The sequence below is a fragment of the Triticum aestivum genome, chromosome 3A (assembly GCF_018294505.1).
Source record: "Triticum aestivum cultivar Chinese Spring chromosome 3A, IWGSC CS RefSeq v2.1, whole genome shotgun sequence".
Classification (NCBI taxonomy): domain Eukaryota; kingdom Viridiplantae; phylum Streptophyta; class Magnoliopsida; order Poales; family Poaceae; genus Triticum; species Triticum aestivum.
In genome coordinates, this window is record NC_057800.1 from 327,298,811 (window position 1) to 327,313,228 (window position 14,418).

Genomic DNA, 14,418 nt, shown 5'->3' on the forward strand with positions numbered 1-14,418 from the left:
TTATTACTTCCCAATGCCTCCCTCTAGGCCCAAACAATGATCAAATTTCATGTAGTCAACGTTCACATGACAGCACTAGAGGGATGACAACATACATCTCGTCAAAATATCGAACGAATACCAAATTCACATGAGTACTAATAGCAAGACTTCTCCCATGTCCTCAGGAACAAATGTAACTACTAACAAAGACTATTCATGTTCATAATCAGAGGGGTATTAATATGCATAATGGATATGAACATATGATCTTCCACCAAGTAAACCAACTAGCATCAACTACAAGGAGTAATCAACAGTACTAGCAGCCCACAGGTACCTATCTGAAGTTTGGATACAAAGATTGGACACAAGAGATGAACTAGGGTTTGAGATGAGATGGTGCGGGTGAAGATGTTGATGGAGATTGACCCCCTATCGATGAGAGGATCTTTGGTGATGATGATGGTGATGATTTCCCCCTCCTGGTGGGAAGTTTCCCTGGCAGAACAGCTCCGCCAAAGCCCTAGGTTGGTTCCGCCAAGGTTCCGCCTCGTGGCGGCGGAGTCTCGTCCCGAAAGCTTGCTTACGATTTTTCTCAGACGAAAGACCTCATGTAGCAGAAGATGGGCATCAGAGGGCCACCAGGGAGCCCACGAGGCTGGGGGGCGCGCCTAGGGGGGTAGGGCGCGCCCCCACCCTCGTGGCTGATGGGTGGCCCCCCTCTGGTACTTCTTGTGCTCAGTATTTTTTATATATTCTGAAAAGTGCTCCCGTGAAGTTTCAGGACTTTTGGAGATGTGGAGAATAGATCTCTAATATTTGCTCCTTCTCTAGCCCAGAATTCCAGCTGCCGGCATTCCCCCTCTTCATGTAATCCTTGTAAAATAAGAGAGAATAGGCATAAGTATTGTGACATAATGTGTAATAACATGCCATAATGCAATAAATATCAATATAAAAGCATGATGCGAAATGGACGTATAAACTCCCCCAAGCTTAGACCTCGCTTGTCCTCAAGCGAAAGCCAAAATTGAAAAATATGTCGACATGTTTGGAGATAGAGGTGTCGATAAAAATAAGATACGGACATGAGGGCATCATGATCATTCTTAGAGCAGCAACATATATATATATATATATATATATATATATTGTCATATGATCTCTTATGCTAAAGTAACAATTCAATCACAATTTCAAGTATGAATCATAAACTTCACTGAGAACCAACAAACTATAATCTCAGTCGTTGAGGCAATTGCAATTTATCATAACATAGGAAAGAGTCAATATAAGAGCTTTTCAGCAAGTCCACATACTCAACCATCTTTTAGTCTTTCACAATTGCCTCCCAACATTTTACCTCAACGGTAATGTCAACAATAATAGTTCATGGAGACTCACATCCAATTAGCTATATATATCAGGATCTTTCCAACATATTGTGCTTACCAAAGGATAAAATATAAGAAGGAAAGGTGAAGATCACCATGACTCTTATGTAAGGTAGAAGATAAAAGTATAAGATAGGCCCTTCATAGAGGGAAGCATAGGTTGTCATGCGCTTTTATGGTTGGATGCACAAAATCTTAATGCAAAAGAACATCACTTTAAATTGCCACTTGTGATATGGACCTTTTTTATGTAGTCCGTCGCCTTTATTTCTTCCGTATCACAAGATTGTATAAACCTTATTTTCTCCGCACTAATAAGTCATACATATTTAGAGAGCAATTTTTATTGCTTGCAACGATGACAACTTCCTTGAAGGATCTTACTCAAGCCATATGTAGATATGGTGGACTCTGATGGCAAAACTGGGTTTAGGGATATTTGGAAGCATAAGTAGTATCTCTACTTGGTGCAAAGGAATTGTCTAGCAAGAGAGGGAAAGACAAGCTCAACATGTTGGATGATCCATGAAAATATAATTTATCTCAGATGTAAGAAAACATAATCCATTACGTTGTCTTCCTTGCCAACGTCAACTCTTAGCATGTCATACTTTAATGAGTGCTCACAAACATAAAAGATGTCCAAGATAGTATATTTATATGTGAACCTCTCTTTCTTTATTACTTCCTATTAATTGCAATGATGACCAAAACTATGTTTGTCAACTCTCAACAACTTTTATTCATCATACCCTTTATATGTGAGCTCATTACTCTCCATAAGATCCATACGATCTCTTTGTTTCTTTTTATTTCTTATCTTTTTATTTTATTCCCTCAAGATCATAGCAAAATAATCAAGCCCTTGACTCAACACTAATCTTTATTATATATAGCTCACAGACTCGATTACATAGAAGGATCATAAAGCAAAACTCACAACTAGATCATACCAAAACTTTATTCTACTAGATCAAGGTATTATAAAAAGGATCGAACTAAGAAAAACGGTAAAGATAAAAGTGATGGTGATACGATACCGGTGCACTCCCCCAAGCTTGGCAGTTGCCAAGGGGAGTGCCCATACCAGATACTCAGTTCTTCTTTGTTAGTGAAGAAGGTGTTGGTTTTGTTGATGGAATAGGCTTCTTCCTTAATTTGCGCTTAAGGACGGAATTTTGATCCCTTGAATCACCGGTGTCCTGCTCAAGGCTTAATATCTTCTTGCATAATTCCTGTTTGTTTTCTTGCAAGAGGCGAAAAGGGATAAACTCGATCTTAGGTTTCTTTGCTCTATCAGGGAGGCTTGACTTTTTGAACTCCACATGCATGTCCTCGGGTTGAGGTAATGGGACTTCATATTCATCTAAGCTCGTCTCCTCCTTTCCCTGAGGTTCATAATCCTCTTCTTCTTCCATAGTCCAGCCACAATGCTCCACATCCCCATAGACCTTAGGATCTGCAAGGTAATCACCCACATAGCTTTCTCCATCCGAATCCTGGGACGACATGTTGCTCAGATCTGTAGCAGGACCGCTCGAAACAAAGACAGGAGATATTTGCGTGATACGGTGGTCAAAACCTTCGGGAGATTATATAATGATTTTTTTACCGAGCAAAAGAAGTATTGTGCAAGAAAACGGAGTCCAGAAGGCGCACGAGGTGCCCACGATCCAGGGGGCGCGCCTCCCACCCTCATGGAAGCCTCATGTCCTTCCCGGACTACTTCTTATTTTCCTATTTTTCTAAATATTCCAAAACAAAGAAATATTGCCATTAGAACCGTTTTGGAGTCGGTTTACTTACCGTACCACGTACCTATTCCTTTTCAGAGTCTGAAACGTTCTGGAAAGCGTCCCTTATGTTTTCCTCCAGGGTTACGGTTTCAATAATATTAGTTTCAACATTTATGGGATTACCTGAGATATAATGTTTGATTCTTTGACCGTTCACCACCTTCGGATTTGTGCCTTCGAAGTTGTTGATTTTTATGGAACTGGAACGATAGACCTCCTCGATAACGTAAGGACCTACCCATTTAGACAGAAGTTTGCCTGCAAAAAATCTTAAATGAGAGTTGTATAACAATACATAATCACCTACATAGAACTCACGCTTTTGTATCCTTTTATCATGCCATCTTTTAACTTTTTCTTTAAACATCTTGGCATTTTCATAAGCCTGGGTTCTCCATTCATCAAGTGAGATAATGTCAAAAAGCCTCTTCTCACCAGCAAGTTTGAAGTTATAGTTGAGCTCTTTAATAGCCAAATATGCCTTATGTTCTAATTCAAGAGGTAAGTGACATGCTTTGCCATAAACCATTTTATACGGAGACATACCCATAGGATTTTTATATGCAGTTCTATAAGACCATAATGTATCATCAAGTTTCTTGGACAAATTCTTTCTAGATCTATTAACAGTCTTTTGCAAAATTAATTTTAGCTCTCTGTTACTTAATTCTACTTGACCACTAGACTTTGGGTGATAAGGAGATGCAATTCTATGATTAGCATCATACTTAGCAAGAATTTTACGAAAGGCACCATGAATAAAGTGTGAACCACCATCAGTCATTAAATATCTAGGGACTCCAAACCTTGGGAAAATAACATCTTTAAGCATCTTAATAGAGGTGTTATGATCAGCACTACTAGTTGGAATAGCTTCTACCCACTTAGTAACGTAATCAACAACAACTAAAATATGTGTATACCCTTTAGAGCAAGGAAATGGTCCCATGTAATCAAAGCCCCAAACATCAAATGGTTCAATAACAAGTGAATAATTCATAGGCATTTCTTGACGTCTACTAATATTACCAATTCTTTGACATTCATCACAAGACAAGACAAACTTACGGGCATCCTTAAAGAGAGTAGGCCAATAAAAACTGGATTGCGATACTTTATGTGCAGTTCTATCTCCAACATGGTGTCCTCCAAAAGCCTCGAAGTGGCACTTGCATAGGATCTGTTCCTCTTCATTCTCAGGTACACAACGTCTAAGAATACCATCTACTCCTTCTTTATAAAGATGTGGGTCATCCCAAAAGTAATGTCTCAAATCATAGAAGAGCTTTTTCTTTTGCTGGTATGTGAAACTAGGTGGTATAAATTTAGTAAAAATATAATTAGCATAATCAGCATACCATGGAGCAGTATGAGAAGCATTTATGACATTTAATTGTTCATCAAGAAAGCTATCATCAATAGGTAGTTGGTCATCAAGAACATTTTCTAACCTAGACAAGTTGTCTGCAATGAGGTTCTCAGCTCCCTTTCTATCAATAATATGCAAATAAAATTCTTGTAGCAAGAGAACCCATCTAATAAGTCTAGGTTTAGCATCTTTCTTTTCCATAAGGTATTTAATAGCAGCATGATCAGTGTGAATAGTTACTTTAGAATCAACAATATAAGGTCTGAACTTATCACAAGCAAAAACAACTGCTAAAAATTCTTTTTCATTGGTAGCATAATATCTCTGGGCATTGTCTAGAGTTTTACTAGCATATTGAATAACATTTAATTTCTTATCAACTCTTTGTCCTAGAACAGCACCCACAGCATAATCACTAGCGTCACACATAATTTCAAAGGGTAAATTCCAATCAGGTGGCTGAACAATAGATGCAGAAATCAATGCTTTCTTAAGTATTTCAAATGCTTCTACACAATCATCATCAAAGAAAAAAGGAATATATTTTGGTAATAGGTTAGTCAGAGGCCGAGAAATTTTTGAGAAGTCCCTAATGAACCTCCTATAAAAACCGGCATGACCTAGAAAACATCTTATACCTTTGATGTCCTTGGGACACGACATCTTTTCAATAACATCAACTTTAGATTTGTCAACTTCAATACCTCTTTCAGAAATTTTATGCCCCAAGACAATACCTTCATTAACCATAAAGTGGCACTTCTCCCAATTCAAGACAAGATTAGTTTCTTCACATCTCTGCAAAACTCGATCAAGGTTGCTTAAGCAATCATCAAAAGAGGATCCATAAACGGAGAAATCATCCATCAAAACCTCACATATATCTTTTCACAGAAGTCAGAGAATATATCCACCATGCATCTTTGAAAGGTAGCAGGTGCATTACATAAACCAAAAGGCATACGTCTATAAGCAAAAGTACCGAAAGGGCAAGTAAAAGTGGTCTTTGATTGATCATCAGGTGACACATGTATTTGAGAGAAGCCAGAGTAACCATCTAGAAAGCAAAAATGTGTATGTTTGGATAATCTTTCTAACATTAGATCAATAAAAGGCAAAGGGTAATGATCTTTTTAGTAGCCTTATTTAATTTGCGGAAATCAATTACCATCCTATAACCTGTAATAATTCTTTGCGGGATCAATTCATCTTTATCGTTAGGAACAACAGTAATACCTCCCTTCTTAGGGACACAATGGACAGCACTTACCCACTTACTATCAGCAACGGGATAAATTATACCTACCTCAAGGAGCTTTAATATTTCCTTTCTTACCACTTCTTTCATCTTAGGATTCAGTCGTCGTTGGTGATCAATAATTGGTTTGGCGTCTACCTCCAAATTTGTTTTGTGTTGACATAGAGTGGGACTAATGCCCTTAAGATCATCAAGAGTATATCCAATAGCAGCACGGTGCTTATTCAGAGTTTTTAATAATTTCTCTTCCTCCTTCACTGAAAGGTTATCACTAATAATAACAAGATGTATTTTCTTTTCATCGAGATAAGCATATTTAAGAGTATCAGGTAATGGTTTAAGCTCAAACACGGGATCACCCTTGGGTGGAGGAGGATCCCCTAGGATTTCAACACGCAGGTTGTGTTTCAAAAGAGGTCCCTGTTTAAAGAATACTTCATCTATTTCCTTTCTTTCATTCATGAATATATCATTTTCATGGTCTAGCAAATATTGTTCTAAAGGATCAGTAGGAGGCACGACAATAGAATAAAGACAGATAATTTAATCTTTACTAGGTAATTCTTTATCATGGCGTTGTCTACGAAAATTAGCAAAATTAAACTCATGAGACATATCCCCTAAACCAACAGAAACAATATCCTTATTGCAGTCTATCTTAGCATTGAAAGTATTCAAGAAGGGTCTACCGAATATAATGCTTGTGGGGAACCAAGAACAAGAAAATTAGTAGGATATCTAACCTTTCCACACAAGACTTCAACATCTCTAACAATCCCAACTGGTGAAATAGTATCTCTATTGGCAAGCTTAATGGTAACATCAATACCTTCTATCTCAGCCGGTGTAATATCATGCATAATTTCTTTGTATAAGGAAATAGGTATTGCGCTAGCACGAGCACCCATATCACATAAGCCATGATAACAATGATCTCCTATTTTAATAGAAATAACAGGCATGCCTACCACAGGTCTATTTTTATCTTTAGCATCAGGTCTAGCAATTCTAGCAGCTTCATCACAGAAGTAAATAACATGCCCATCAATATTGTCGGCCAAGAGATCTTTAACCATAGCAATTTTAGGTTCAACTTTAATTTTTTCAGGGGGTTTAGGTGTCTTAATATTACTTTTGTTGATTACAGTTGAAACTTTAGCATGATTCTTTATTCTAACATGGAAAGGTGGTTTCTCAATATAAGTAGCAGGAACAACATGATCATCATAAGTGATAGTCTTTTCTTCAACTTTAATAGGTGCAACTACTTTTGTTTCAATGGGAGGATTATATTTAAACCACTTCTCCTTGGGAGATCAACATGAGTAGCAAAGGATTCACAGAAAGAAGTTACTGTCTCAGAGTCAAGTCCATATTTAGTGCTAAATTTACAGAAAACATCGGTATCCATGAAAGATTTAACACAATCAAACTTAGGTGTTATACCTGACTCCTTACCTTCGTCGAGATCCCAATCTTCAGAGTTGCCTTTAATTCTATCCAATAAATTCCATTTGAATTCAATAGTCTTCACCATAAAGGAACCAGTACAAGAAGTATCGAGCATGGAGCGATTGTTGTCAGAATGCCGAGCATAAATTTTTTGAATAATCATTTATCTTGAGAGCTCATGATTGGGGCATGAATATAACATTGACTTAAGCCTCCCCCAAGCTTGAGCGATGCTCTCTCCTTCGCGAGGCCAGAAATTATATATATAATTACGATCACGATGAACAAGACGCATAGGATAAAACCTCTGATGGAATTCCAATTTCAACCGTTTATAGTCCCATGATCCCATATCATCACATAGCCTATACCATGTCAATGCATATCCCTTCAAAGATAGAGGGAAGACCTTCTTCTTGATAACATCATCGGGCATACCTGCAAGCTTAAATAATCCACAAACTTCATCCACATAGATTAAGTGCAAATCAGGATCCAATGTTCCATCTCCTACAAAAGGATTAGCTAGCAGTTTCTCTATCATACCCAAAGGAATTTCAAAGTAAACATTTTCAGTAGGTTCAATAGGTTGAGGAGTATCTAATTGTGGTTCCGGATGAGGTGAAGATACCCCGAACAAACCCCTCAAAGGATTATGTTCCATAGTAACAAGTGATAGTAAATATCAGCACACTATATAAATTCTTCCTTACCAAATTCCACCTACCAAAGGCGCTTGACTCCCCAGCAACGGCGCCATAAAAGATTCTTGATGACCCACAAGTATAGGGGATCTATCATAGCTTTTTTGATAAGTAAGAGTGTCGAACCCAACGAGGAGCAGAAGGAAATGATAAGCAGTTTTCAGTAAGGTATTCTCTCCAAGCACTGAAATTATCGGTAACAGATAGTTTTGTGATAAGGTAATTTGTAACGAGTAGCAAGTAATGAAAGTAAATAAGGTGCAGCAAGATGGCCCAATCCTTTTTGTAGCAAAGGACAAGCCTGGACAAATTCTTATATGGATCCAAATCAGTCCCTTATGAAGCAACGCAGAAACTACGGTTTAAGATTCTATCACTCTAGCAACCCATCATCTACTTATTACTTCCCAATGCCTCTCTCTAGGCCCAAACAATGGTGAAGTGTCATGTAGTCGACATTCACATGACACCACTAGAGGGATGCCAACATACATCTCATCAAAATATCGAACGAATACCAAATTCACATGACTACTAATAGCAAGACTTCTCCCATGTCCTCAGGAACAAACGTAACTACTCACAAAGCATATTCATGTTCATAGTCAGAGGGGTATTAATATGCATAATGGATCTGAACATATGATCTTCCACCAAGTAAACCAACTAGCATCAACTACAAGGAGTAATGAACACTACTAGCAACCAACAGGTACCAATCTGAGGTTTGGATACAAAGATTGGATACAAGAGATGAAGTAGGCTTTGAGATGAGATGGTGCTGGTGAAGATGTTGATGGAGATTGACCCCCTCTCGATGAGAGGATCATTTGTGATGACGATGGTGATGATTTCCCCCTCCCGGAGGGAAGTTTCCCCGGCAGAACAACTCCAGTGGAGCGCTAGATTGGTTCCACCAAGGTTCCGCCTCGTGGCGGCGGAGTCTCGTCCCGAAAGCTTGCTTATGATTTTTTCTCGAACAAAAGACCTCATATAGCAGAAGATGGGCATTGGAGGGCCACCAGGGAGCTGACGAGGCAGGGGCACGAGCCCAGGGGGTAGGGCGTGCCCCCCACCCTCGTGGCTAATGGGTGGCCACCCTCTGGTACTTCTTGCGCTTAGTAATTCTTATATATTCTGAAAAGTGCTCCCGTGAAGTTTCGGGACTTTTTGACATGTGCAAAATAGGTCTCTAATATTTGCTCCTTTTCCAGCCCAGAATTCCAGTTGCCGGCATTCCCCCTCTTCATGTAATCCTTGTAAAATAAGAGAGAATAGTCATAAGTATTGTGACATAAATGTGTAATAACAACCCATAATGCAATAAATATCGATATAAAAGCATGATGCAAATGGACGTATCATGCGCTGCGCTCGGGTGCAAGGTGGAGAGGGACCAGAGGAGGGGGAGAGGCACTGGGAGAGTGAGAGAGGGTCGAGGAGGTCACGTAGCTGCACCAGGGAGGGCCAGGGTGAAGCGGCCAGCAGGAGGTGGCCATCGGTGGCCATGCGCGTGCTGGCGCACCGCGGGCACATGCCCTCGTGCGTTCTGGCACGAGGTTGAAGGAGGCGGCGCTGGGCTGGGCCAACAGTGTTGGACCAGCACAGGAGCTGGGCCCGTTGGTGGGCGCCTGGTTAGTCCTTCTCTCTCTCTCTCTTTTATTTTTCTTTTTTATTTATCTTATTTCGTTTTGATTTAGTTTGGAAAGTAAACCATTTTAAAACTTTCTGTAAATTTTTATGTGAGCTCAGAGAGCTAGTCCAAGTTCACATGCAAGCTTACAAAATATTTGAACATTATTTCTTATATAGCAGAAATAATTCCAACCCAAATATATTATTGATTTATATCAAAGGCCTAAAGTAAATTATTTCTGTGACTCCAAAAATATTGGTTTGAATTTCACCTCATGCCAATATTTTCACAGAATAAAAGGAACATTTTCTTGGACTCATTTGATGAGATTTAAATGTTGGTTATTTTTAGAGGTTTTCTGAGGCTTTTGAAAATTCCTCGATTCAAATTTCATTTGAATTTAAACATGATGCTCACACGGAAGCTAGCATAGGTCAGACCAGAATTAGGTATGTGTCAACTCACCCCTACTAAACAAGAATCTCGTCCCGAGATTCAAGTCGTGAGGTAAGAAGATAGAGGGACACAAGCTAATACAATCTTCTCGATCCAATTTCCCTTCTCGGAGATGTCGATTCATTGCATCAAATGATCTTGATGTCCTTGCTTTGAGAACTCCAACTAACATGACAACGAGAGGAAAAGGAAAAACTCTAGAAGGATCGATCTTCTCGAAGATCGAACAACCGATGATCAACTCATGGAATGAGACATTGAAACATCTCTCGAGCTGAGACATGAAACATACATCCAGAGGGATGGAATGTAACAGATGACGAAGGTTCACTTGGTAGACAACAATTTCACGCTTAAGAAGGTGGTGAACGGTTGTCAACGTAGCAAGGAGTTGAGTTGCCATGATACCATAACGAGACATCTCAGAGGAAGGTGACTCACAGAAATATTCCCTTAAGTGGCAAAAAGAATTACTTTTTATTCAGAGATCATTGAAACTGTTTATACCAGCCTAAGGCAAATCACAACAACTGTTTGGCGGAGTACGAAGGGATGGCATACCCGGACTAGAATGGATGATGTGGACTACCTTGTTGAAGACAACGCAAGGGATGATTTTTGCTTATCATCAGAAATGGATGGAACCCGTGGTAGGACCACTTTGAAGATGATCCTGATCAGTAATTACTGAGAAGGGTAGTCCATAGTATCTGAAGATGACACAATGGTGGGTGCAAGCTGGGAACAAAATACAAATGTTGGGTATGTTCAAACCATCATATCTGCCTGAGATTCAGATCTGGTTGGTAAGGGGATATTTCAGACAGCATGTCTCGAAAAGAAAGGTAGCAACACAGATCGACGAGATGACGTTGCGAGATTCTCGGGAAATGAACTACAATAGTAAGATCCAAAACATGAGCTGGTTCTGCTACATACATGTGAACATGTTGTCCAAGACAAGCATGACCACATAGTAGTCTTATAATAAAACACTATCGAGTTCAAGTGGGGAACCATCATCAAGGATTTTGAAGTCTTTACGCAAGTCCATGGATTAGATCACAAGCATAGTCTTCTTCTCCTTGAACAAGTCAATCAGTGGCGTGGTGTGCTAGGGAATACATATGGAATGAAGGTAGCGAGCCTATCAAACCATAGAATACTTCGCACTTGCATGACTAATTTGGGATGACTCCAAAGGAAGCAAAAACAAACTTTCTCGAATTCATGGTGGCAACTTGCATGAAACTAGTAGAGATGGAAAGATTGAATATTTCTGATCAATTTTCATATATAAATCTTTGCATTTGGAGTTAAAGATTAAATTCTATGAGTTTTTGAAGTTTGTGATATTTTCCAGAATTTCCTGAATAGGAATAAACCCAGAAAATACTTATTGCGTCAGCATGACGTTGGTGTGACGTCACCAGGTCAAAAGATGTTGTTGCAAGTCAAACCTGACCAGTGGGGTCCACTGGTTAGTGACACAATGCTGGTTAGTGTCGCTGACAGGTGGGGTCGGGTCAACAACCACGTTAGGAAGTCAACACTAACGTGTGGGGTCGGCCAACGTGTGACGTGGATAGGTCAAATTGACCAGTGGGGCCCATGGTGTTAGTTTAATCTAAACAGAAATAAAACCAAGGTTAATTAGGGCGTGGGCCCTAGGTGTCAGTGAGCTAGGGGGATTACTTAGTGCGTCATTAGCGCTAAGCGCCCAGGGATTAGGCCAGTGGCTAATCGCCAGCAAGGCCATAGGCGACGCTGGTGCTCGGGATTGCGCTACAAGGCACGGTTCGAGCCTCGGTTGGGCGCATTGGAGAGCCCTTGCCGATGCGCGTCGAATGGTGGTGGTGGCCGGGGCTGTGGTGGCCGGAGTCGACGGTGGCAAGGTCGAAAGCGGCGGCCGGCGTTCTTGTGTGCACGGAAACACGGCTACGGTGGCCTAGGCGATGCGTGCGTGGGACCTAAACTGTCTACACGATGCGGTGAGCATGATGGACGTGCGCACGGGACCAAATAGTCACCGGAGCATCGTCAACTGCAAGCACGGGCGGCGGCGGGTTTCGGTCGTCGGCGAAGCGGAAGCTGCGGCGTGCAACCGAGAAAAGCGTTGGTTAGAGCAGGCGTTGAAGCGGGCTCGGGGAAGGCCGGAGCTGAGCGGGGCGGATCTCTGGCGGCCGAGGAGGGGAAAAGCATCGGGGGCGTCAATTCGGGGCCCTTCCGGTCACGTGGCTCGGTTAGGAGTTAGGGAACGAGGTGGCGGAGCTCGGGATAGCTCGGGGCGGCTCGGGGAACACGGAGGATGCGGTGACAGTGAGCAGTGGCGACAGACGCGTTCGGGTCCGAGGATCCGCTCCCGTCTCCTTACGAGAACGCCATCCATAGCACTCATGCTTATCTAGCGTATTTTAGATTATCCACTTTCACTTGTCTATGAAATGTTATAGGCAACCTAGAAGTTCATTACCGTGGACGCGGCTATTCGAATAGATCATTTATAACCCTGTAGGGGTGTACTTCTTCACACATGTTTCCACCACTTGGCGTCTGCACACGACATGTGCTTGGCCAACTTCAAGCGAAAGCCGACGTGGGTGAAGACCACGACCTGACTAACCACACAAGTCTCTAGTCCAGCTTTATTGCCTATTCGGGTTCCATCCGCGAGGAGATCCGGCCGGGGTTTCACTCACAGCCCCAAACGATGTGTGCAGGGTTCCCGAGACACCAAACGGGCGACTCGGTACACCGGGACATGGTGTATTTACTGCATCATAGCCCACCCCTAGGGTCAGCGCTACGCAGAACCTCCAACACATATCCTACAAACACCAGAAACTAGTTGCAACTCCTATACAGAGGACAAGGGCGGTTAATAAGCCGAGCGGGGTCATATTTCAGGGTCCAACGTGTGGTGTTTGTAGTTTCTGGTGTTGGAAAGAATGGATTTTTCTGATCAATTTTCATATATAAATCTTTGCATTTGGAGTTACAGATTAACTTCTATGAAGTTTTTAAGTTTATAATATTTTTTGGAATTTCTTGTATAAGAATAGATCCAGTAAATGATTTATTGCGTCAGGGTGACATCGGCAGTCAACAGGGAAAGTCCAGGTCAAATCTGATTAGTGGGTCCCGCGTGTCAGTGTCATTGGACTAACCAATTTTAGTTAGTCCTAATCCTAGGTTAATTAGTAGGGCAGGCCCACACGTCAGTACCCACTGGGGTCGAACGGTAGTCAAACCCAGGTCAACTAGGTCAAAACCTGCCGGCGACTCAACGCCGGCGAGGCCAGACGCGGTGGAGAGCTGCGGGTTTGCGTCTCCGGCGCCCAAACGGTCGGCGGAGGGCATCTACGTGATGCGAACACACCTCCGCATCAGTTAGTGGTGGCGGTTGGGCTTGGGGTGGCCGGAGTTGTTGTCGGTGATGACCTCAGCGGTTGCCGGAGCTCGGGTGAGCTCGGGGTCGAGGCTACGGCGGACGAGTCGGCATGTGCGAGGCATCTACGAGCCCTATGCGACACGGCTACGTCAGTGGACAGGACGGCTGTGCCGTTGCATGGCCGGAGCCACATCGGCGGCGAGCTCAGGCAGCGGCGCATGCGGGTGTGCTTGGTGCAGCATCCACGGCGAGTGGCAGAGGGAACGGAGAGGGGGATGATGGTCAGTGGCTCACGGCGGATGCAGTGAAGCAGACGGCGGGCTTGGAGGGGGTCGGAGCTGAGCAAGGCGGCGAGGGGGATCTCCGGCGGCCGACAGCGAAGATGAAGATGTTGAAGTCGCTTCGGGCATCCTGCGGGCGCGTGCTTTGTCCTGGAGCTTCGTGGCATCAAGGCGGAGCCTTTGGGCATGGCGGAAGGGTGAGGGGTGGCTCTGGGCACGATGGCAACAAAATCGGCAGCGGTCGCTCTCGGGTGCGTGCGAGAGAGACAACAGAGGAGGGGGATGAGCTCGAGGGAGTTAGCGAGAGGGACCAGGGGGGCTGCGTGGCGCCTCCAGGCGCTCGGTCGAGGGCGGGGGAGGAAGTAGGAGGTGGAAGCAGGAGGTGGCGACCGGTGCGCGCGCGGGCGACACGCCTCTGCCTTTTGGCAGAGGTGGAAGACGACTGGCAGTTGCCAGTGGGCTGGGCCAGTTGGAGGAGCTGGGCCAGGTGGGCTGCCAGGTAAGTCAGGTGGGTCTCTCTCTCTCTCTCTCTCTCTCTCTCTCTCTTCTTTTATTTGTTTCCGTTTTCTATTATTATGTAACTTTATGGGTTTATTAAAAATACCAAAACAATCTCAAAATTCATGAAACTACTCAAGGCTACTGTTTGGAATAATTCCAACAGTAAACATTTTAGTTCATGAATATTTGGATGTTTAA